The sequence below is a fragment of the Chlorocebus sabaeus genome, chromosome X, assembly GCF_047675955.1.
Source record: "Chlorocebus sabaeus isolate Y175 chromosome X, mChlSab1.0.hap1, whole genome shotgun sequence".
In the NCBI taxonomy this organism is placed as follows: domain Eukaryota; kingdom Metazoa; phylum Chordata; class Mammalia; order Primates; family Cercopithecidae; genus Chlorocebus; species Chlorocebus sabaeus.
The window spans coordinates 77,240,026-77,265,764 of NC_132933.1; the positions used below are offsets into that span (position 1 = coordinate 77,240,026).

The 25,739-nt window shown below is 37.6% G+C and overlaps 1 pseudogene; it reads left to right on the forward strand.

The window, feature by feature from the left end:
• The first annotated feature begins 21,767 nt into the window (after nt 1-21,767).
• LOC103232217 (PEST proteolytic signal-containing nuclear protein pseudogene) lies at nt 21,768-22,628 on the forward strand (annotated as a pseudogene).
• The last annotated feature ends 3,111 nt before the right edge of the window (nt 22,629-25,739 follow it).

Here is a 25,739-nt window from a genome sequence, read left to right on the forward strand (position 1 = left end):
AACAGGGTCTGGAGTGGACCTCAAGCAATCTCCAACAGACCTACAGCTGAGGGTCCTGACTGTTAGAAGGAAAACTATCAAACAGGAAGGACACCTACAGCAAAACCCCATCAGTACATCACCATCATCAAAGACCAGAGGCAGATAAAACCACAAAGATGGGGAAAAAGCAGGGCAGAAAAGCTGGAAATTCAAAAAATAAGAGCGCATCTCCCCCGGCAAAGGAGCGAAGCTCATCGCCAGCAATGGATCAAAGCTGGACGGAGAATGACTTCGACGAGATGAGAGAAGAAGGCTTCAGTCCATCAAATTTCTCAGAGCTAAAGGAGGAATTACGTACCCAGCACAAAGAAACTAAAAATCTTGAAAAAAAAGTGGAAGAATTGATGGCTAGAGTAATTAATGTAGAGAAGCTCATAAACGAAATGAAAGAGACGAAAACCATGACACGAGAAATACGTGACAAATGCACAAGCTTCAGTAACCGACTCGATCAACTGGAAGAAAGAATGTCAGCGATTCAGGATCAAATGAATGAAATGAAGCGAGAAGAGAAACCAAAAGAAAAAAAGAAGAAAAAGAAATGAACAAAGCCTGCAAGAAGTATGGGATTATGTAAAAAGACCAAATCTACGTCTGATTGGGGTGCCTGAAAGTGAGGGGGAAAATGGAACCAAGTTGGAAAACACTCTTCAGGATATCATCCAGGAGAACTTCCCCAACCTAGTAGGGCAGGCCAACATTCAAATCCAGGAAATACAGAGAACGCCACAAAGATACTCCTCCAGAAGAGCAACTCCAAGACACATAATTGCCAGATTCACCAAAGTTGAAATGAAGGAAAAAATCTTAAGGGCAGCCAGAGAGAAAGGTCGGGTTACCCACAAAGGGAAGCCCATCAGACTAACAGCAGATCTCTCGGCAGAAACTCTTCAAGCCAGAAGAGAGTGGGGGCCAATATTCAACATTCTTAAAGAAAAGAATTTTAAACCCAGAATTTTATATCCAGCCAATGTAAGTTTCAGAAGTGAAGGAGAAATAAAATCCTTTACAGATAAGCAAATGCTTAGAGATTTTGTCACCACTAGGCCTGCCTTACAAGAGACCCTGAAGGAAGCACTAAACATGGAAAGGAACAACCGGTACCAGCCATTGCAAAAACATGCCAAAATGTAAAGACTATCAAGGCTAGGAAGAAACTGCATCAACTAACGAGCAAAATAACCAGTTAATATCATAATGGCAGGATCAAGTTCACACATAACAATCTTAACCTTAAATGTAAATGGACTAAATGCTCCAATTAAAAGACACAGACTGGCAAGCTGGATAAAGAGTCAAGACCCATCAGTCTGCTGTATTCAGGAGACCCATCTCACACGTAGAGACATACATAGGCTCAAAATAAAGGGATGGAGGAAGATTTACCAAGCAAATGGAGAACAAAAAAAAGCAGGGGTTGCAATCCTAGTCTCTGATAAAACAGACTTTAAACCATCAAACATCAAAACAGACAAAGAAGGCCATTACATAATGGTAAAGGGATCAATTCAACAGGAAGAGCTAACTATCCTAAATATATATGCACCCAATACAGGAGCACCCAGATTCATAAAGCAAGTCCTTAGAGACTTACAAAGAGACTTAGACTCCCATACAATAATGATGGGAGACTTCAACACTCCACTGTCAACATTAGACAGATCAACGAGACAGAAAGTTAACAAGGATATCCAGGAATTGAACTCATCTCTGCAGCAAGCAGACCTAATAGACATCTATAGAACTCTCCACCCCAAATCAACAGAATATACATTCTTCTCAGCACCACATTGTACTTACTCCAAAATTGACCACGTAATTGGAAGTAAAGCACTCTTGAGCAAATGGAAAAGAACAGAAATTATAACAAACTGTCTCTCAGACCACAGTGCAAACAAACTAGAACTCAGGACTAAGAAACTCAATCAAAACCGCTCAACTACATGGAAACTGAACAACCTGCTCCTGAATGACTACTGGGTACACAACGAAATGAAGGCAGAAATAAAGATGTTCTTTGAAACCAATGAGAACAAAGATACAACATAGAAGAATCTCTGGGACACATTTAAAGCAGTGTGTAGAGGGAAATTTATAGCACTAAATGCCCACAAGAGGAAGCAGGAAAAATCTAAAATTGACACTCTAACATCGCAATTAAAAGAACTAGAAAAGCAAGAGCAAACACATTCGAAAGCTAGCAGAAGGCAAGAAATAACTAAGATCAGAGCAGAACTGAAGGAGATAGAGACACAAAAAACCCTCCAAAAAATCAATGAATCCAGGAGTTGGTTTTTTGAAAAGATCAACAAAATTGACAGACCACTAGCAAGACTAATAAAGAAGAAAAGAGAGAAGAATCAAATTGATGCAATTAAAAATGATAAAGGGGATATCACCACCGACCCCACAGAAATACAAACTACCATCAGAGAATACTATAAACACCTCTACGCAAATAAACTGGAAAATCTAGAAGAAATGGATAATTTCCTGGACACTTACACTCTTCCAAGACTAAACCAGGAAGAACTTGAATCACTGAATAGACCAATAGCAGGCTCTGAAATTGAGGCAATAATTAATAGCCTACCAACTAAAAAAACTCCAGGACCAGATGGATTCACAGCTGAATTCTACCAGAGGTACAAGGAGGAGTTGGTACCATTCCTTGTGAAACTATTCCAATCAATAGAAAAAGAGGGAATCCTCCCTAACTCATTTTATGAGGCCAACATCATCCTGATACCAAAGCCTGGCAGAGACACAACAAAAAAAGAGAATTTTAGACCAATATCCCTGATGAACATCGATGCAAAAATCCTCAATAAAATACTGGCAAACCGGATTCAGCAACACATCAAAAAGCTTATCCACCATGATCAAGTGGGCTTCATCCCTGGGATGCAAGGTTGGTTCAACATTCGCAAATCAATAAACATAATCCAGCATATAAACAGAACCAAAGACAAGAACCACATGATTATCTCAATAGATGCAGAAAAGGCTTTTGACAAAATTCAACAGCCCTTCATGCTAAAAACACTCAATAAATTTGGTATTGATGGAACGCACCTCAAAATAATAAGAGCTATTTATGACAAACCCACAGCCAATATCATACTGAATGGGCAAAAACTGGAAAAATTCCCTTTGAAAACTGGCACAAGACAGGGATGCCCTCTCTCACCACTCCTATTCAACATAGTGTTGGAAGTTCTGGCTAGGGCAATCAGGTAAGAGAAAGAAATCAAGGGGATTCAGTTAGGAAAAGAAGAAGTCAAATTGCCCCTGTTTGCAGATGACATGATTGTTTATTTAGAAAACCCCATTGTCTCAGCCCAAAATCTCCTTAAGCTGATAAGCAACTTCAGCAAAGTCTCAGGATACAAAATTAATGTGCAAAAATCACAAGCATTCTTATACACCAGTAACAGGCAAACAGAGAGCCAAATCAGGAATGAACTTCCATTCACAATTGCTTCAAAGAGAATAAAATACCTAGGAATCCAACTTACAAGGGATGTAAAGGACCTCTTCAAGGAGAACTACAAACCACTGCTCAGTGAAATAAAAGAGGACACAAACAAATGGAAGAACATACCATGCTCATGGATAAGAAGAATCAATATCGTGAAAATGGCCATACTGCCCAAGGTAATTTATAGATTCAATGCCATTCGCATCAAGCTACCAATGAGCTTCTTCACAGAATTGGAAAAAACTGCTTTAAAGTTCATATGGAACCAAAAAAGAGCCCGCATCTCCAAGGCAATCCTAAGTCAAAAGAACAAAGCTGGAGGCATCACGCTACCTGACTTCAAACTACACTACAAGGCCACAGTAACCAAAACAGCATGGTACTGGTACCAAAACAGAGATATAGACCAATGGAACAGAACAGAGTCCTCAGAAATAATATCACACATCTACAGCCATCTGATCTTTGACAAACCTGAGAGAAACAAGAAATGGGGAAAGGATTCCCTATTTAATAAATGGTGCTGGGATAATTGGCTAGCCATAAGCAGAAAGCTGAAACTGGATCCTTTCCTTACTCCTTATACGAAAATTAATTCAAGATGGATTAGAGACTTAAATGTTAGACCTAATACCATAAAAATCCTAGAGGAAAACCTAGGTAGTACCATTCAGGACATAGGCATGGGCAAAGACTTCATGTCTAAAACACCAAAAGCAACGGCAGCAAAAGCCAAAATTGACAAATGGGATCTCATTAAACTAAAGAGCTTCTGCACAGCAAAAGAAACTACCATCAGAGTGAACACGCAACCTACAGAATGGGAGAAAATTTTTGCAATCTACTCATCTGACAAAGGGCTAATATCCAGAACCTACAAAGAACTCAAACAAATTGACAAGAAAAAAACAAACAACCCCATCAAAAAGTGGGCAAAGGATATGAACAGACATTTCTCAAAAGAAGACATTCATACAGGCAACAGACATATGAAAAAATGCTCATCATCACTGGCCATCAGAGAAATGCAAATCAAAACCACAATGAGATACCATCTCACACCAGTTAGAATGGCGATCATTAAAAATTCAGGAAACAACAGGTGCTGGAGAGGATGTGGAGAAATAGGAACACTTTTACACTGTTGGTGGGATTGTAAACTAGTTCAACCATTATGGAAAACAGTATGGCGATTCCTCAAGGACCTAGAACTAGATGTACCATATGACCCAGCCATCCCATTACTGGGTATATACCCAAAGGATTATAAATTATGCTGCTATAAAGACACATGCACACGTATGTTTATCGCAGCACTATTCACAATAGCAAAGACTTGGAATCAACCCAAATGTCCATCAGTGACAGATTGGATTAAGAAAATGTGGCACATATACACCATGGAATACTATGCAGCCATAAAAAAGGATGAGTTTGTGTCCTTTGTAGGGACATGGATGCAGCTGGAAACCATCATTCTTAGCAAACTATCACAAGAACAGAAAACCAAACACCGCATGTTCTCACTCAGAGGTGGGAACTGAACAATGAGATCACTTGGACTCGGGAAGGGGAACATCACACACTGGGGCCTATCATGGGGAGGGGGGAGGGGGGAGGGATTGCATTGGGAGTTATACCTGATGTAAATGACGAGTTGATGGGTGCAGCACACCAACATGGCACAAGTATACATATGTAACAAACCTGCACGTTATGCACATGTACCCTACAACTTAAAGTATAATAATAATAAATAAATTTAAAAAAAAAAAGAAAATGTGGCACATATACACCATGGAATACTATGCAGCCATAAAAAAGGATGAGTTCATGTCCTTTGTAGGGACATGGATGCAGCTGGAAACCATCATTCTCAGCAAACTATCGCAAGAACAGAAAACCAAACACCACATGTTCTCACTCATATGTAGGAACTGAACATTGAGAACAACTGGACACAGGATGGGGAACATCACACACCGGGGTCTGTTGTGGGGTGGGGGGAGGGGGGAGGGGTAGCATTAGGAGATATACCTAATGTAAATGATGAGTTAATGGGTGCAGCACACCAACATGGCACACGTATACATATGGAACAAACCTGAACATTGCGCACACGTACCCTAGAACTTAAAGTATAATAAAAAAAAAAAAAAAAAGAAAAGGGAAAAAAAGAATTTTATCCTTGTTCTCCCATACCCCAGGCTAGCATAGCTCAGTACAAAGAGTAATCACCTCAACCATAAGGTCTCCCAGAGGGGAAATGAGAGCAGGAGAACCTCAGCAGCCCTTGCCACTACCAAGGACCTCTGCAGCATTCACTGCCAAGGACTCCTACAGTCTTTGCCAATGCAGACCCCACCATCCAGAGTTGCTTGGACTCCACACCCTGCACACTCCTAGAGCTGGAGCTGATGTGCACTCTTCTAGAGCCAGCAACACGACACCTGTCCCCAAGCCTGGGTTCCACTACATGCACCCACACCCATACCTCCGACCTGTTGCCTGTGTACACTCCTGCACCTGGTACCCCTGCACACCCCCATAATTGATGTCCCCATGCAAACCCAGACCTGGTTCTGAAACTGGCACTGATATGCACCCTACCCAGCCCGTACCCTCATACCCACTTGCAGGAGAAAATCTTTCCCTATAGAATCTAGTCTGTAAAGTGATGAAGAAGTGACTTCTTCAAATGTACAGATCACAATGCAAGGCTACAAGGAATATGAAAAATCAGAAAAACATGATCCTCCGCCACCAAAGGAACATAATAAATTTCCAGTAAACAACTCAAAAGAAATGGAGATCTATGAAATGGCCAAAAATAATTCATAAAATACGCACTACAAATTCACAAAAGTCATAGAGTGGCTGAATGAATTTTAAAAGTTAAGACCCAGTGACATGCTATATATGAGATTCACTTTAGTCTTAAGGACACATATAATGAAAGTAAAGGGATAGGAAAATATATTCCATGTAAATACTAACTAAAAGAAAGTAGGGGTAGCTACACTTAATCAGACAAAATAGGCTTCAGTTCAAAACACTTTCTGTCTAGAGTCAAAAAGGTCACTATAAAATGATGAGGATCAACTTGACATGAAGATACAGCAATTATAACTACAGCTGGACCTCTCTATCTATTAATCAAAAATATTCTTAAAAATAAAAGAATAACAGCAACAAAAATGATAGAAATTAAAAATACATTATAACTATTTACATTGTATTCGATATTGTAAGTACACTTACATTGTATTAGATATTATAAGTAATGTAGAGATGATTTAAAGTGTACAGGACATGTGCATAGATTATATACAAATCCTATGCCATTTTATTTAAGGGATTTGAGCATCTGTGGATTTTGGTATCTGCAGGGGTCCTGGAACCAATGCCTTATAGATAATGAGAGATGACTGTATATACACACCCAACATCAGGACAACTAAATATATAAAGCAAATATTGACAGATTTGAAGGGAGAAATAGCAATATAATAATAGTAGGATATTTTTATACCTCACTTTCTTTTTTATTAATGTTATTTTTAGTTGAAAAATCATAATTATATACATTTATAAGGCAAAATGTGTTTGATATAGGTATAAAATATGGAATGAGTATATTAAGCTAAGTAACATATCCATAACCTTGCTTACTTATCCTTTTTGTGGTGAGACATTTCAAATTTACTCTCCTTACTTTAGTAATATTAAAATATACAATATTATTGACTATAGGCACCCTCCTATGCAATAGATCTCAAAACATATTCCTTCTATCTGAAACTTTGTACCCTTTGACCAACAACTCCTCATTCTCCCCCCTTACTCCATTCTCCATCCCTGGAAGACTCTGGTAACCATCATTCTACTCTTTACTTCAATAATTCCAACTTTTTTAGATTACACATGTAAGTGAGGTCCTGTGGTATATGTCTTTCTGTGCCTGGCTTATTTCACTTAGCTTAATGTCCTTCAGGTTTATCCACATTGTCACAAATGACAGAATTTCCTTCTTTTTAAAGGCTGAATAGTATTCCATTACGTATATATACCACATTTTCTTTAGCCATTCATTCACTGATGGACATCTAGGTTTATTCCTTATCATAGTTATTGTGCAAAATGCTGCAATAAACATGGAAGTTCAAATATCCTCTCAAAATACTGATTAAAATTCCTTTAGATATATACTCAGAAGTGAAATGCTCAACTTTCAATAATGGCTAGAATATCCAGACAGAAAATTGATAAAGACACAGCTGAGTTGAACAAAACGGTAGACCAGATGGACCTAACAGACATGTACAGAACTTTTCACCTAATAGCAAATAAACATTCTTCTCAAGTACACACAAAACCTTCTCCAGGATAGATCATGTTAGGCCAAAATACAAATCTTAACAAATTTAAGAAAAATAAAATCATTCCAAGTATCTTTTCTGACCACAATGAAACAAAACTAGAAATCAGTAACAGCAAGAAAATAGATAAATTCACAAATACGTGAAAACCAAACAACACACTCTTGAACAACCACTGGGTCGAGGAAGAAATTCAAAGAAAATTATTAAAATATCTCAAGGCAAAAGTGAAAACACAACATATCAAAACATGAGATGAAGCAAAAAATGTACTAAGAAGTAACAGCAACAGGTGGCCATATTAAAAAGTAAAATCTCAAACAATCTAACTTTACTTATCAAAGAACCAAAAAAAGAACAGACTAAGCCCAAAGTTAGCAGAAGGAAGGAAACAATAAAGACTAGAGCAAAAATAAGTCAAATCGAAAATAGCTCCTCTTTCATTTATAATTTTATTTATTTTCATTTTCTCTTTTCACAAAAAAAAGGACCATAAGAAAAAATTATATTCCAACAACTGGAAAACCTTCAAGAAATTAATAAATTTCAAGAAACACACAACCTACCACACCAAATTACAAAGAAATTTAAAAATCTCAACAGGCCAATAACAAGTAAGTAGATAAAATCAGTAATCAAAAATATCCCAACAAAAAATAACCCAGAACCACATGGCATCAATGGTGAATTCGACGAAACATTCAAAGAGAATTAGTGTCAATCCTTATCAAATTCTTCCATAAATTGAAGAGAAAGGAACATTTATAAACTCATTTCACAAAGCCAGTATTACCCTGATACCAAAACCAGATAAAGACATTATGAGAAAAGAAAATTACAGGCTAATATCCCTGAAGAACACATATGAAATGATGCTCAACAATTCAACACCACATTAAAAAATTATACAACATGATTACGTGAGATTTATCCCTGGAATGCAAGAATGGTTCATCATACATAAATCAATATGTGTGATACACCACATGAATAGTTTAAGAATAAACACCATATAATCATCTCAATAGATGTAGGAAAACATTAGAAAAATAATGACATCCACTCATGATAAAAAATACATAACAAATTAGGTATAGAAGGAATGTACTTCAACATAATAAAGGCTATACATAAAAAACCTACAGCTAACATCATACTCAAGGGTGAAAAGCTGAAAGCTCTTTCTTTAATAGCAGGAACAAGACAAATATCCCACTCCTGCCACTTCTATTCAACACAGTATTAAAAGTTCTAATCAGAACAACTAGGGAAAAAAAATAAATTACATCCAACTCAGAAAGGAAGAAGTAAAATTGTCTATTTGCAGACTACATGATCTTATATGTAGAAACCCCTGAAGACTGCAGTAAAACACTATTGAAAGTAACAAATGAATTCAGTAATGTTGCGGGACACAAAATCAACATCCAAAAATCAGTCACATGCCTATGCACTAAAAATGAACTATGATAAAAGAAATTAATAAAGGAATCCCATTTACAATAGCATCAAAAAAATAAATACTTAGGAAAAACCTAACCAAGGAGGGAAAAAATCATAAAATGAAAACTACAAAACAATCAAGAAATTAAAGCAGACACAAATAAATCACAAGATATTCCATATCCATGAAATGGAAGAATTAATACTGTTAAACTGTCCATACCACCTTAAGATATTTACAGATTCAATGTGATCCCTATCAAAATTTCAATGGCATTTTTCACAGAAAGAGAAAAACCAATCTTAGACTTCATATGAAACTACAAAAGACTCTGAATAGCCAAAATGATCTTGAAAAAGAATATCAAATCTGGCTTCACACTTGTTGAGTTCGAATTTCAAATTATATTACAAATCTATAGTAATAAAAACAGTATGATATTGCCATAAAAACAGACACAAAGAACAATGGGAAAACATAGGGAGCACAGAAATAAACCCATAAATACACAACCAACTGGTCTTCCACAAGATTGCCAAGAATACAAAATGTTCAAAGGATAGTCTCAATACACTGTGTTAGAAAAACTGAATATATTGCTTCTCAGCCTTTTGGCTAAGATCAAGTACAGGAAAACTAGATTATCTACATGCAAAATAATTAGATTGAACACTTATCTTACACCATTCACCAAAACCAATTCAAGATGGATTAAAGACTTAAACACAACAAATGAAACCATAAAATTCTGGGGAAAGCTCCATGACATTGGTCTTCACAATAATTTCTTGGATAGGACTCCAAAAGCAGTGAGAATAAAAAATAAAATAAACAAGTGGGATTACATCAACCTAAAAAGCTTCTGCACTACAAAGGAAATAACACAATGAAAAGGCAACTTACAGAATGGGAGAAATTATTTGGAAACTATACATCCGGTAAAGGGTTAATATCCAAAATACATAAGGAATTCACACAACTCAAAAACAAATAAGGAAAACCAGATTAAAAATGGGCAAAGAACTTGAATAGACATTTTTCCAAAGAAGACACACAAATGGGCAACAGGTATATGAAAAGGTGGTCAACATCATCAGTCATAACATAAACGCAAATCAAATATTCATGAGACATCACCTCATACCTGTTACAATAAATATTACCAAAAAGTCAAAATATAATAAGTGTTGGTGAGGATATGGAAAAAATGAAACATTTATACATTGTTGATAAAAATGTAAATTGGTATAGCCATTACGGAAAACAGCATAGAGGCTCCTCAAATAAATAAAAATAGAACTATCATTTGACCCAGCAATCCCTCTTCTGGGTACATACTCGAAGTTAAATCAGCACCTCGAAGAGATATCTGCATTCCTATGCTCACTGCAACATTATTCACAACAGTTAAGATATGAAAACAATATACATGCCCATAACAGATGAATGGATTTAAAAAATGTAGGGTGTGTATGTGTGTTTGTGTGTGTGTGTATACATATATATGTATTGTGTGTGTGAGTGTATGTGTGTATAGTAGAAATATGCTCAGCCTTATAAAGAAGAAAATTCTGCCATTTCCAACAACATGGATGAACCCGTACAGCATGCTAAGTGAAATAAGCCAGGGTCAAAACAACAAATATTGCATAATCACTTATATGTTGAATCTAAAAATAGTCAAACTCATAGAAGCAAAAAGTAGAATGGTGATTTCCAGGGGGCTTGGTGGGGTCGGGGTGGGGGTGGGGGGTAGCAGGCGTGGAGTGGGAAATGGGGAAATGGTCAAAGTGTACACAGTTTTATTTATCTGAAATGAATAAGTTTTGGAGATCTAACGTACAGCATTGTTAACAATACTATACTGTATACTATTTTTTCATTCAAATTGAACTTTATTAAAATACGTGCCAGTTTTCCTCTCTCCTAGTTCCACTGATGAGCTAGACTAGAACTATATAACTTTGAACCAAGTTTCCAAAGATAGTAAAGCTAAGAACAGCAAACTAATAAGGACAAATAGGTCATTTTTGGTAATGACTCACAAATTAAACTTTCAAAACATGTGCATAGCTTTATCTACTTAGATCTAACCTTTTCATGGAGCTTCGGCAAAATTAGAGTGTGCAAAATGCATTTCTAAAACATAATGCAAGCAAAGCTTTCACATTTACACTAGCAGGAAATACACAGAGAAACTAACAAGTCACATTAGGGAGAATTCAGATCTTTTTTTAATGACAAGAATTGCACAGTTTATTATTTTGAGAAAATTGTTGTAGACATAAATATTTAAAATATTCTAAGCAAGGTGCTTTTAATAACAAAAATTTTAAAGTTAGACAGAGCTGATAACTTGGATCATAGCTCACAAAGAATTCCAAATTAAAGTGGACTCCATTTTCTCCCTACATTCTGCAAACAATGCTTTGTATAACACTTCTTTAAAACACTAAAGGAAAAAAAAATAAATAAATAAAACACTAAAGGAGGCAACAAGCTGAAACTTTTTTCAAAGCACACAAGAAATGGTGTCATCACATTACTTGAAGAAGGTGCTGGGGGAAAAAGAAAAGGGAGTGAAGAATTCTTTTACTATTTCCCACTACAGAACAGCCACTAACAGACTAAGAACAAAAAATATACAACAAAAACAGTAAATCACTTCCCCAGCTTATAAAATAGTTCCAGTGTGACAAGATCTATAAATAGAGAACATCAGTTGGACAATGGAATGAGCATTTCATACTGCATAAAAATTAGTGAGGTGGTAAGAACCATCAACTATCTCAGGCATTACTACATGGCCTTTCAAATTTTTTTTTAATGTACGTGCAAGGCACATTGATACAAAAATAGCTCTCTGGCCAACAAATACATTAAATAAGAAAATTAAAATTTTGACTTTGCAATATTGGCAACATCAAAATATAACCAGATAGCTTGGACCCACACATCTTTCTCATATTCCTTCACCTCATTTGGTGTTTCCCACCCATTATTTTGGGTTCAATCACCTTCAAGTTTCGGTATGTGCTTGAGAAATGATTTTTCTTTTTATCATGTAGCATTCTTACTAAAGTTTTCCTTTGCTAAGTAAAAATATATAAGAGAAACAGAATAGTTGGAGTTATTTTTTCAATAATTTAATTTTTAAAATATTTTTATTATACTCTTAAGTTTTGGGATACATGTGCAGAATGTGCAGGTTTTTTACATAGGTATACATGTGCCATGGCAGTTTGTTGCACCCATCAACACATCATCTACATTAGATATTTCTCCTAATGCTATCCCTCCCCTAGCCCCCCACACCCTTGACAGGCACTGGTGTGTGATGTTCCCCTCCCTGTGTCCATGTGTTCTCATTGTTCAACTCCCACTTATGAGTGAGAACATGCAGTGTTTGGTTTTCTGTTCTTGTGTTAGTTTGCTGAGAATGATGGTTTCCAGCTGCATCCATGTCCCTGCAAAAGAGATGAACTCATCTTTTTTATGGCTGCATAGTATTCCATGGTGTGTATGTGCCACATTTTCTTTATCCAGTCTATCATTGATGGACATTTGGGTTTGTTCCAAGTCTTTGCTACTGTGAATAGTGCCACAATAAACATATGTGTGCATGTGTCTTTATAGTAGCATGATTTATAAACCTTTGGGTATATACCCAGTAATGGGATTGCTGGGTCAAATGGTATTTCTGGTTCTAGATCCTTGAGGAATTGCCACACTGTCTTCCACAATGATTGAACTAATTTACACTCCCACCAACGGTGTAAAAGTGTTCCTATTTCTCCACATTCTCTCAAGCATCTGATGTTTCCTGGCTTTTTAATAATCACCATTCTAACTGGCGTGAGATAGTATCTCATTGTGGTTTTGATCTGCATTTCTCTAATGACCAGTGATGATGAGCTTTTTTTCATATGTTTCTTGGCTGCATAAATGTCTTCTTTTGAGAAGTGTCTGTTCATATCCTTTGCCCATTTTTTGATGGGGTTGTTTGTGGTTTTCTCATAAATTTGTTTAAGTTCTTTGTAGATCCTGAATATCAGCCTTTTGTCACATGGACAGATTACAAAATTTTCTTCCATTCTATAGGTTGCCTGTGCGCTCTGATGACAGTTTCTTTCACTGTGCAGAAGCTCTTTAATCAGATCCCATTTGTCAGCTTTGGCTTTAGTCATTGCTTTTGGTGTTTTAGTCATGAAGTCTTCGCCCATGCCTATGTCCTGAATGGTATTGCCTAGGTTTTCTTCTAGGGTTCTTATGGTTGTAGGTCATACATTTTAGTCTTTAATCCATCTTGAGTTAATTTTTGAAAAAGGTGTAAGGAAGAGGTCCAGTTTCAGTTTTCTGCACATGGCTAGCCAGTTTTCCCAAGACCATAGGGAATCATTTCCCCATTGCTTGTTTTTGTCAAGTCTGTCAAAGATCAGATGGCTGTAGATGTGTGGCATTATTTCTGAGGCCTCTCTTCTGTTCCATTGGTCTATATATCTGCTTTTGGTAGCAGTACCATGATGTTTTGGTTACTGTAGCCTTGTAGTATAGTTTGAAGTCAGGTAGTGTGATGCCTCCAGCTTTGTTCTTCTTGCTTAGAATTGTCTTAGCTATACGGGCTCTTTTTTAGTTCCATATGAAATTTAAAGTAGTTGTGGTTTTTTGGGTTTTTCTTGTTGTTGTAATTCTGTGAAGACAGTCAATGGTAGCTTGATGGGGATAGCACTGAACCTATAAATTACTTTGGACAGTATGGCCATTTTCATGATATTGATTCTTCCTATTCATGAGCATGGAATGTTTTTCCATTTGTTTGTGTCCTTTCTTGTTTATTTCCTTGATCAGTGGTTTGTATTTCTCCTTGAGGAGGTCTTTCACATCCCTTGTAAGTTGTATTCCTAGGTATTTTATTGTCTTTGTAGCAATTGTGAATGGGAGCTCACTCATGATTTGGCTCTCCATTTGTCTGTTATTGGTGTATAGGAATGCTTGTGATTTTTGCACATTGATTTTGTATCCTGAGACTTTGCTGAAGTTGCTTATCAGTTGAAGGAGATTTGCGGTGAGACGATGGGGTTTTATAAATATACAGTCATGTCATCTTCAAACAGAGACTATCTGACTTCCTCTCTTCCTATTTGAATACCCTTCATTTCTTTGTCTTGCCTAACTGCCCTGGCCAGAACTTCTAATACTACGTTGAATAGGAGTGGTGAGAGAGGGTATTCTTGTCTTGTGCTGGTTTTCAAAGGGAATGCTTCCAGCTTTTGCCCATTCATTATGATATTGGCTGTGTGTTTGTCATAATTAGCTCTTTTTATTTTGAGATACACTCCATCAATATCGAATTTATTGAGAGTTTTTAGCATGAAGGGGTATTGAATGTTATGGAAGGCCTTTTCTGCATCTACTGAGATAATCTTGTGGTTTTTGTCTTTGGTTCTGTTTATGTGATGGATTACATTTATGGATTTGCATATGTTGAACCAGCCTTGCATCCCAGACATGAAGCTGACTTCATTGTGGTGGATAAGCTTTTTGATGTGCTGCTGGATTCGGTTTGCCAGTATTTTATTGAAGAGTTTCACATTGATGTTCATCAAGGATACTGGCCTGAAATTTTCTTTTTTGTTGTGTCTCTGCCAGGTTTTGATTGATGTGATTTATACTAAATGTGATTGGTTCAGGGCAGCATTATTTCTCCTCTATATACAAACAAAATATAAGTCCCCAGCATACATAGATTAATGTTTTCTAAAAGTTCAGCAACAAATCAATGACACTATGTCATTTACGCCATTCTTCCCAACTCCCCTTGCTGAGGCAGAGAGAGGGAGTAATAGAAACAAAGCTAAGATTTAAACTATTTTCAGTAGTAGAAGACATTTAAGGCCAAAAAGTGTACTATTAACAGAATTCTCGTGTTTCTAAGTTATTGTCCTTCATAGGCCAATACCAGCTAATAATTAGTTAGTTGTACTGATTCCTTCCCAAAGAGAATTTTATAATTCACTCACTCTTGTTAGTGGCTGTGCTACAGTAAAGGCATCAAAGCAAGCTATGGTATATGTATGGTATATAGTAATGTAAAAAGTGCATCACATTCTTAATTCTCAGTTTCTCATAGCAGCAGCAGGATTAATCTAAGACAGAAAACAGCTGTATTTTCATTCTTAAAATGCAACAATATCTAGTGAAATGTATTCAAGATCATGAAAGGATCCACCTCTATGAAGCATAAATGAAAACAGACTAAAGATAATAGACAAACAGGGGTAAACTAAAGGCATTCATTCATATTTACATATTAAAACCCTTTTGTTAACATCAAATCTTTACATCTAGTAATAGAAGCACTTTAAGAATAAAGCAGACATTACTACAGCAGTATCCATTTTCAGAGCCTTTGATTAGCACCTGAGGAAAAAAGGGTATATGGAAAGCTATGTAATTTGCCTCAAGTTAGCTTGTTGGTCTGAAGAGTACAACTTTGATATGCACAGAAAGGAAAACTAAATCGGAAAATAAATGTTTGTACCTGTTTTTTTTTTTTTTTTTTTTTTTTGGTCTTTTATTTATTTATTTTTTTAACACCTATTATGCCATGAATTCATAGGGAATTTGTACCTGTTTTAATACGGCTGTAGAAAAGGGATACTGGCCAGGCGCAGTGGCTTACATCTGTAATCCCAGCACTTTGGGAGGCTGAGGTATGTAGATTGCCGGAAGTCAGGAGTTCAGTAACAGTCTGGCCAACATGGTGAAACCCCATTTCTACTAAAAATACAAAAACATTAGCCGAGCGTGATGGTGTGTGCCTGTAATCCCAGCTACTCAGGAGGCTGAGGCAGGAGAACTGCTTGAACCAGGGAGGTGGAGGTTGCAGTGAGCTGAGATTGTGCCACTGCACTCCAGCCTAGGTGACAGAGCAAGACTCCACCTCAAAAGAAAAAAAAGAAAAGAAAAACATGTTCACACAAAATGTACATAGCCAAAAAGTAGAAACAACCCACATGTCTACCAACTACAACAAAATGTAGTATATCCATACAATTAAATATTATTTAGCCATGAAAAAGAATGAACTACATGGATAACCCTCAAAAAACCCTGTCAGCCCCCACTTGGCTTTGCCCTTCCACCTGCCCTGGTAGTTTAACACAAAACACAGAACTTTTGGGAGCTCTATGGCCCTGCTCATTGCCTGAGACACCAGATTACCTTCCCTGAGTAATATAAGGCAGGCACAATTCCCACCGCTACCACTGCAGCTGGTGCTCTCTTACAAGCACCACATCCTGGCTGGAGGCCAACCAACATGGTTATGTAGCAACAAGCTGTGAACTTTTTTTTCCAAGAAGCAACACAGGAACTTAACAGGAAAACAGAAAGAAACCACAGATCCTTTGAAAGAAGCAGCGGGCTGCATCCTACACCATGAGCCAGGCAAAAAGCTGTTAAGTCCTCAGAGTGCAATAAGGGGAGAGACTGTCTCCAGGATATACTCTCCACTAGGGAACCTGGCAAGCAGCCCACAGTGGAAGGCCTTAACCCTATCCAGTGCTGGAGCTGTGAGCGGTGAGAGTACATGAAGAGGAGCAGCATCAACATGTACTTTGCATGCACTGCCAGACTCCAGCAAGAATGGAGGGAAGCCATTCCTGATCCTACCTCATAGGGGACCTTGTAGAAGTCAGCTGGATAACTCAGGTGGCAGTCCCAGGTTGATAGAAGCTCCCAATTGAGATTCATAATATAATCTCAAGTGGGGACAATCCCACTTCGCCAGAACTGAGGGGTAAGGAGGAAGAGTGCTATAGCCACATGTGCAAGTGTGGAGTGGGTGGGCCCTGGCCTGAAAGCCATGGTTTCTGTCTTGAGGGAGAAGACTTATGGCCTGGGAGCAGTTTTGAGTTCTGAGTGTAGACTGCCTAGAATCTATCTCGCCGCTTCTAGTGGAACAGTGTGGTGTGTGAGACATGCCTTGCCAATTGTGTCGGAGCTGGGTGGGGCTTACTGCTGCCTGCTACTCCCTTCCCTAAATGCAGATTCTTCCATGCAGTGGAGGCAGCTGTACTCCTCCATGGAACATTACATCAGTGACCAGATAACTGCCATCTGATCCCCACTGGGGCTGCTGCTTACACCTGCACATGGGGAGTCAGAGTGCAGACTTGCCTGACTCAGCCCGCATGTGGCTTTGCCCTTCCATCTGCCCTGGTAGCTTAACACAAAACACAGAAACTTTTGGGAGCTCTATGACCCTGCTCACTGCCTGAGACACCAGATTACCTTCCCTGGGTAATATAAGGCAGGCACAATTCCCAACGCCACCACTGCAGCTGGTGCTCTCTTACAAGCACCACCTCCTGGCCGGAGGCCAATCAATATGGTCCAATACAGAATACGTAAGCAAAGTAACACGGTGCCCAGGAACAAGAAAACTTGTGCAAGACCTCAGCTATCACCATTGCCTGCAGCACCCTGGTTAACCAGGATGTCTTGAGTCTGTCCACATGACTAGTTCATTACTGCTACAACTGACACTTGAGAAAGCCAACACACTAAGGCTATTTATAACCAAGGAAATCTAACTGATGGCGGTGGCAGGAGAGTGAGAGTTGGTGCTGATACCTGCTGCTAGGAGACTTGAGGAAATGTCACATCACTGGATCCCTTACAGACATGCCCCAGCACCATCCTGGAGTGCGGCAGTTCCACGAGGTGGCTGGGCCCAGAAGAGCAGCATGATTCACAGTAGGTTGTCCCTCAGGGACTCTTACTCCTAGGGGAGGGGAGAGTGTACCACATCAAGAAAGTACCCTGTGGGACAAAAGAATCCAGACAGCAGGCTTTGAGTTCCAGAACTTTCTGCTTGTGAAAAGTTTCTTTTGTAGACATTCCTCAGCATCAGCCAAAAGTCAGGCAGCCCCGCTGGGTGTTTAGACCCAGGAGGGCAATCACAATTACTGCAGTCTGGCTCTCAGGAAGTCCTTTCCCAGGTGAAGGGGAAGAGTACCACATCAAAGATCACCCCATGGGACAAAAAAATCTGAACAGCATCCCTTGAGTTCCAGATTTTTCAACCAAAACAGTCTACACAAATGAGAAGAGACCAGAAAAGTAATTCTGGTAATATGACAAAACCAGTTTCTATAACAACACCAAGAGATCACACTAGCTCTCCAGCAATGGATCCCAACCAAGGGAAAATAAAATCTGAATTGCCAAAGAATTCAGAAGGATGATTATTAAGCTACTCAAGAAGGCACCAGAGAAAAGTGAAAAACAACTTAAAGAATTTTTTAAAAATACAGGATATGGATAAAAAAGCCTCCAGAGAAACGGCTATCATAAAGACAAGATAATCACAACTTCTGGAAATGAAAGACACACTTAGAGAAATGCAAAATACACTGAAAATGTTAAAAAATAGAATTAAACAAATAGAAGAAAGAACTTCATAGCTCAAATAAAAGGTGTCTGAATTAACCCAACCTATCAAAGACAAAGAAAAAAATTAAAAATGAATAAAACCTCCAAGAAATTTGGAATTATGTTAAATGATCAAACATAAGAACCACTGTTCTTCCTGAGAAAGAAAAGAAATCTAAAAGTTTGGAAAACTTATTTTAGGGAATAATCAAGGAAAACTTCCCTCGTCGTGCTAGAGATCTAGACATCCAAATATAAGAAGCCCAAAGAACACCTGGAAAATTCATTGCAAAAATATTATCACCTAGGAACATAGTCATCAGGTTATCTAAAGTCAAGATGAAGGAAAGCATATTAAGAGCGGTGAGACAAACGCATCAGGTAACCTATAAAAGAAAATCTGTCAGATTAACTACAGATTTGTCAGCAGAAACCCTAGAAGCCAGAAAGGATTGGGTCCTATCTCTAGCTTTCTTAAACAAAGTAATTATCAGCCAAGAATTTTGTATCCAGCAAAACTAAGTTTCATAAGTGAAGGTGGTATGGTTGGGCTCTGTGTCTCCACTCAAATCTCATGTTGAATTTTAATCCCCATATGTCAGGGGAAGGACCAGGTGGGAGGTTATTAAATCATGAAGGTAGATTTCCCCCATGATGTTCTTGTGATAGTGGGTGAGTTCTCACAAGATCTGATGGTTTAAAAGTGTGGCACATCCCCGCCTCGTCTCTCTCTCTCATTCTGTCATGTAATATACACATTGTTTACCCTTTACCTTATGCCATGATTGTTAAGATTTCTGAGGCCTCCCCAGGCATGCAGAACTGTGAATCAATTAAAAGTATTTTCTTTACAAATTACCCAGTCTCAGGTAGTTCATTATAGCAGTGTGAAAATTGACTGATGCAGGAATTCTGTACCAGAAGAGTGGAGCACTGCTATAAAGATACATGAAAATGCGGAGGTGACTTGGTAACTGGGTAATAGGCAGAGGTTGAAACAGTTTGAAAAGCTCAGATGAATACAGGAAGATGTGGGAAAGTTTGGAACTTCCTAGAGACGTGTTGAATGGTTGTGACCAAAATACTGATAGTGATATGAACAATGAAATCCAGGCTGAGGTGGTCTCAGATAAAGATAAAAACTCACTGGAAATTTAAGCAAAGGTCACTCTTGTTATGAAAAGAGACTGGTGGCATTGTGCCCCTTCCCCAAATATCTGTGGAACTTTGAACTTGAAAGAGGTTATTTAGAGTATCTGGAGTAAAAAATTTCTAAGCAACAAAGCATTCAAAATATTGCCCTGCTGCTCCTAACAGTGTACAGTCATATGCATTTACAAAGAGATGGTCTGAAATAGGAACTTACGTTTAAAAGGAAAGTAGAATGTAAAAGTTTAAAAATTTTCCAGCCTGACCTTGTGGTAGAAAAGAAAAACCCATTTTCTAGAAAGAAACTCTAGCCAGCTGCAGAAATTTGCATAAGTAAAGGGAAGCTGAATGTTAATAGCCAAGACAATGGGGAAAATGTCTCCAGGGTCAGTCGCTCAAGGCAGACCCTCCCATCACAGGCCACAGACCTGGAGATCTAGGAGGCAGAAATGGGTTAGTGGGCCAGGCCTAGTGTCCAGCTTCTATGGGCAGCCTTGGGACATGGTACTCTGCATCCTAGCAGCTCCAGCTCCAACTGTGACTAAAAGAGGCCAAAATACAGCTAGGGCCATCACTTCAGGGGGTGCATGATCATGGGAATGAATTTCCCCCATGCTGTTCTTTTGATAGTGAGTTATCACACCGTCTGATGGTTTTAAAGTGTGGCACTTTCCCCATTTCCTTCTCTCTCCTGCCACCATGTAAGACATGCCTTGCTTCTGCTTCATCTTCTGCTGTAGTTGTAAGTTTCATAAGGATCCCATAGCCATGTGAAATTGTGAGTCAATTAAACCACTTTTCTTTATAAATTACCCCGTCTCCGGTAGTCCTTTATAGCAGTGTGTAAACATACTAATACAGAAGAGAAAAAGTCTTTCTCAGACAAACAAATGTTTAGAGAATTTGCCACTACCAAGCCAGCACTACAAGAAATGCTAAACAGAGTTCTAAATCTTGAAACAAAACCTTGAAATACACCAAAACAGAACCTCCTTAAAGCATAAATCTCACAGGGCCTATAAACCATAACACGAGGAAAAAAAGATATTCAGGCAACAAGTAGCACGATAAATAGAATGGTACCTCACATCTCAATACTAATGTTAAATGTAAGTTGCCTGAATGCTTCACTTAGAAGATAAAGAATGGCATAATGCATAAAATTTCACCAACCAAGTATCTGCTATCTTCAAGAATCTCACCTAACACATATGGCCTCACATAAACATAAGGTAAAGGGGTGGAAAGAGATATTCAATGCAAATGAAAACCAAAAGCAAGCAGGAGTAGCTATTCTTATATCAGACAAAACAGACTTTAAAGTCTCAACAATTTAAAAAGACAAAGAGAGACATTATATAATGACGAAAGAATTAGCCAACAGGAAAATATCACAATATATATGCATCTAACACTGGAGCTCCCAAATTTATAAAATAATTTTAAAAAACAATAAAACAATTACTACTAGGCCTAAGAAATGAGACAGATGGCAACACAGTAATAGTGGGAAACATACTCCACTGACAGCACTAGACAGGTCATCAAGACAGAAAGTCAAATAAGAAACAATTAACTTAAACTATACCCTTAGAACAAATCAACTTAACAGATGTTTACAGAACATTCTACCCAACAACTGCAGAATATATAATCTTTTTATCAGAACATGGAACATTTTCCAAGATAGACCATAGGATAGGCAACAAAAAAGTTTCAATAAATTTAAGAGTATCAAAATTATATCAGTACTCTTGCTGACCACAGTGGAAAAAAATTGGAAGCCAATACAAAAAGGAATACTCAAAACTATACAAATATGTGGAAATTAAATAATCTACTCCTGAATAATCTTTGGGTCAACAATAAAATCAAGATAGAAATTTAAAAATCCTTTGAATGGAATAATAGTGACACAACCTATCAAAATATCTGAGATACAGCAAAAGTGGTGCTAAGGGGAAACTTCATAGCATTAAACGCCTACATCAAAAACTCTGAAAGAGCCTGGCTTGGCTGCAGGGTAGGCCATAGCAGGGAAAATGGCAGATAGGAAGGTGGGAGAGGAGAAGGCTGAAAAGTTGCAGTGAGCTGGAGCCATTGGAAGACCTGAGGAAGTGAAAAAACCTGTGAAAACTAAGGCTGTTTATTCCAGTAATGGAGGGAAAAGTTCTGGTCACAGCACTGAGAATCCATCAGCTGAAAAAGAAGCTGCAGTCCTCCCAACAAAGCCTACAAAGATCAAGTTTAGATCTGCCACAGGTAGTCAGATGACAAAGAAAGCATCAGCCATATCCATCAAACTTGGACTAAGTAAGCCTAAAGAACCTGTTCCAACTCTTGCTTCAAAAATTCTTTTGGTAGCAGCAGGTTTTAATGAAAATGAAGGTAGTCAACCTGAGGCAATGCCTCCAGAAGCAAAGATGAGGATAAAAAAAATTGGAAGAAATACATTAACATCAGCTGGACCAAACTCCTTCAATAAAAGCAGCATGTGTTTTCTGTTAACCAGAAGCTATGAGAGCAAAATAGAAAACCTCATCTTGGTGTAATGCTCATGACCATGACTATTAAATATTCTGTTTTGAAACTGCAGTGTGGGGTGGGTATAAAGTTAAATGAAACAGTTTCCTTCTTAAAGAATGGTATAAGACTATCTTTGGAGCTGCTTTTCTTTTTCTTTTTCATTTTTTAAAAGATTCAGTGACACACTAATAAATCAGAGTTTGAAATTAGTGATAATTTATGTTTTCTATACGGATTTCAATAAATTTGCTAATATTGTAGTTTCATGTGATTAGTTTCCACAGGTTACAGATGACAACAAAATCAGAAATGATACCTTTTTAAGAATTGCATTTTTTAGACACAACTATTAGCACATTAAGAGAAAAGCAGAAAATTACTGTCGATTTGTAACTACAAGCAGTTACCCTCTTGACTACCTTATTACCTAAACTGTCTGGCTCCCAAGAACAGCCTTATAGAGACAGGGAGTATAGTACTGGCAGGAATAATGCTACTTAACTATTGACTGAAAGTAAATTTAGATAAAATAAAGCTTTTTTTCCTTATGGGTATTTGTTTTAAGTCATCATAAACTAGGTATTGCATTGCTGTCAGTGGATACAGATGCTTAGCTCTTAAAAACCTTTTTAAATATTTATGTAAACTAGGGTTGGGCGTGGTGCGTCACACCTGTAATCCCAACACTTTGGGAAGCCAAGGTGGGCAGATCACTTGAGGTCAGGAGTTCGAGACCAGCCTGGCCAACGTGGAAACCTAGTCTACTAAAAATATAAAAATTATCTGCGCATAGTGGTGCACACCTGTGGTCCAGCTACTCAGGAGGCTGAGCTGGAGAATCACTAGAACCCGGGAGGCAAAGGTTGCAGTAAGCTGAGATTGGGCCACTGCACTCCAGTGTGTGTGTGTGTGTATGTATATGTGTGTGTGTGTGTGTGTGTGTGTGTGTGTGTGTGTGTGTGTGTGTGTATATATATATAAAATAAATATTTATATAAACTGTTGAATATTTGAAATAGCCCACTTCACCTTAATGGGTCTTGTCTATCTTCATTAGTATTCAAAGAACAACCATTTGCTATCAAAGTAAATCAGTATTTTGAATGTGCTTTTCTTAGTTTTAATTAGCTAGTTCCTGTATGCATTTCTACCAGAAACTGAGGCAAATCCTAAGAAAACTATTTCTTTTAAAATACAAACCACCACCAAAACTTTAAATGTACATATTGCTTAAGTATTAGGCTGTTTTTATTTTTTAAATGGTATAAACACCAAAAAAATTTAACATTGTATGAAGATAGAAAACAAGAAGATGCACTTTCTGTAACTTTGTCTAAGGATTTAAATTATTAACTTGTGAAATTCAGTTTCAATTAAACTTAACTACAGGCTTTCTTACTAGTAAAATTGTATGGTTTATTTTAAATGCACACATTTTGATCACTTCTAGAAGATAACTTTGGAAAAATTCTTCTAGACATTGGCCTATGCAGAGTTCATAACCAAGAACACAAAAGCAAGTGCAACAAAAACAAAAATAAATAGGTTGGACTTAAACTAAAAAGCTTCTTCACAGAAGAAATAATCAGTAGAGTAAACAGAAAACCCACAAAGTGGGAAAAAATACTTGTAAACTATGTATCTGACAAGGAACTAATATCCAGAATCTACAAGGAACTCAAACAAATAAGCAAGAAAAAATAAATAATCCCATCAAAAAGTGGGCTAAGGACATGAATAGATAATTCTCAAAAGAAGATATACAAATGGCCAACAAACATAAGAAAAAAAATGTTCAAAATCACTAATTATCAGAGAAATGCAAATCAAAAACACAATGAGATACCACCTCACTCCTGCAAGAATGGCCATAATTTTAAAATAAAAAAAAAAAGATGCTGGCATGAATATGGTGAAAAGGGAAAACTTTTACGCTGCTGGTGGTAATGTAAACTAGTACAACCACTATGGAAAACAATATGGAGATTTCTTAAAGAACAGAAAGTAGATCTACCATTTGATCCAGCAATCCCACTACTGGAGTATCTACCCAGAGAACAAGGAGTCATATGAAAAAAACACTTGCACACACATATTTATAGTAGCACAACTCACAGTTGCAAAATTATGAATCCAGTCTAAATGCCCATCAACCCACGAGTGGATAAAGAAAATGTGATAATATGTATATATATACACATATATACACCGTGGAATACTTCTCAGCCCTAAGAAAATGAAATAATTGCATTCACAGCAACCTGGATGGAGTTAGAGACCATTATTCTGCATGAAGTAACTCAAGAATGGAAACCCAAATATTTTATATTCTCACTTATAAGTGGGAGCTAAGCTATGAGGATGCAAAAAGATAAGAATAATATATTGGACTCTGGGTACTCAAGGGGAAGGCTGGGAGGTGGGTGAAGAATAAAAGACTACACAATGGGTGCAGTGTACACTGCTTGGTGATGGGTACACCAAAATCTCAGAAATCACGACTAAAGAACATATGCATGTAAACAAACACCACCTGTTCCCCAAAAACTATTGAAATAAAAAATACTCTAAATAATCTTTAAAAAGTACAATATATAATTAAATGTTTCATTATATGCATTATCAAAACTAGGCTGGTCTATTTATAGAGAAATTGAGTATCTCACTAACTTACTATTTTGACTTGAAGATAGATGTTGCCAAACAACGAATTATTATTGTTATTGCCATTATTGTATAAATAATATAACGGCTCTATCATATGCTGAATTATCACTAAAATGGAAATAAAGAGCCAAATAAAGAAAAAAGAAAGAAAAAGAAATACTGGCCAGGTGTGGTGGGTCACACCTATAATCCCAGCACTTTGGGAGGCCAAGGCAGGTGGGTCACCTGAGGACAGAAGTTCAAGACCAGCCTGGCCAATATGACAAAACCCCATCTCTATTAAAAATACAAAAATTAGCTGGGCATGGTGGTGGGCACCTGTAATTCCAGCTACTCAGGAGGCTGAGGCAGGAGAACCGCTTGAACCCAGGAGGTGGAGGTTGCAGTGAGCCGAGATTACACCACTGCACTCCAGTCTGGGTGACAGAGTGAGATTTGGTCCCCCTGCTCCAAAAAAAAAAAAAAAAAAGGAAATGCTAAAAGTTCTAACGAGTAAGAGAAAAGGTCAATATGCACCAGAAGAGAACCTCCTGAATGCATAAAATTCACAGGGCTTATGAAAGAATAACACAATGAAGAAAACAATGTAACTAAGTAACAATCAACAAGATGA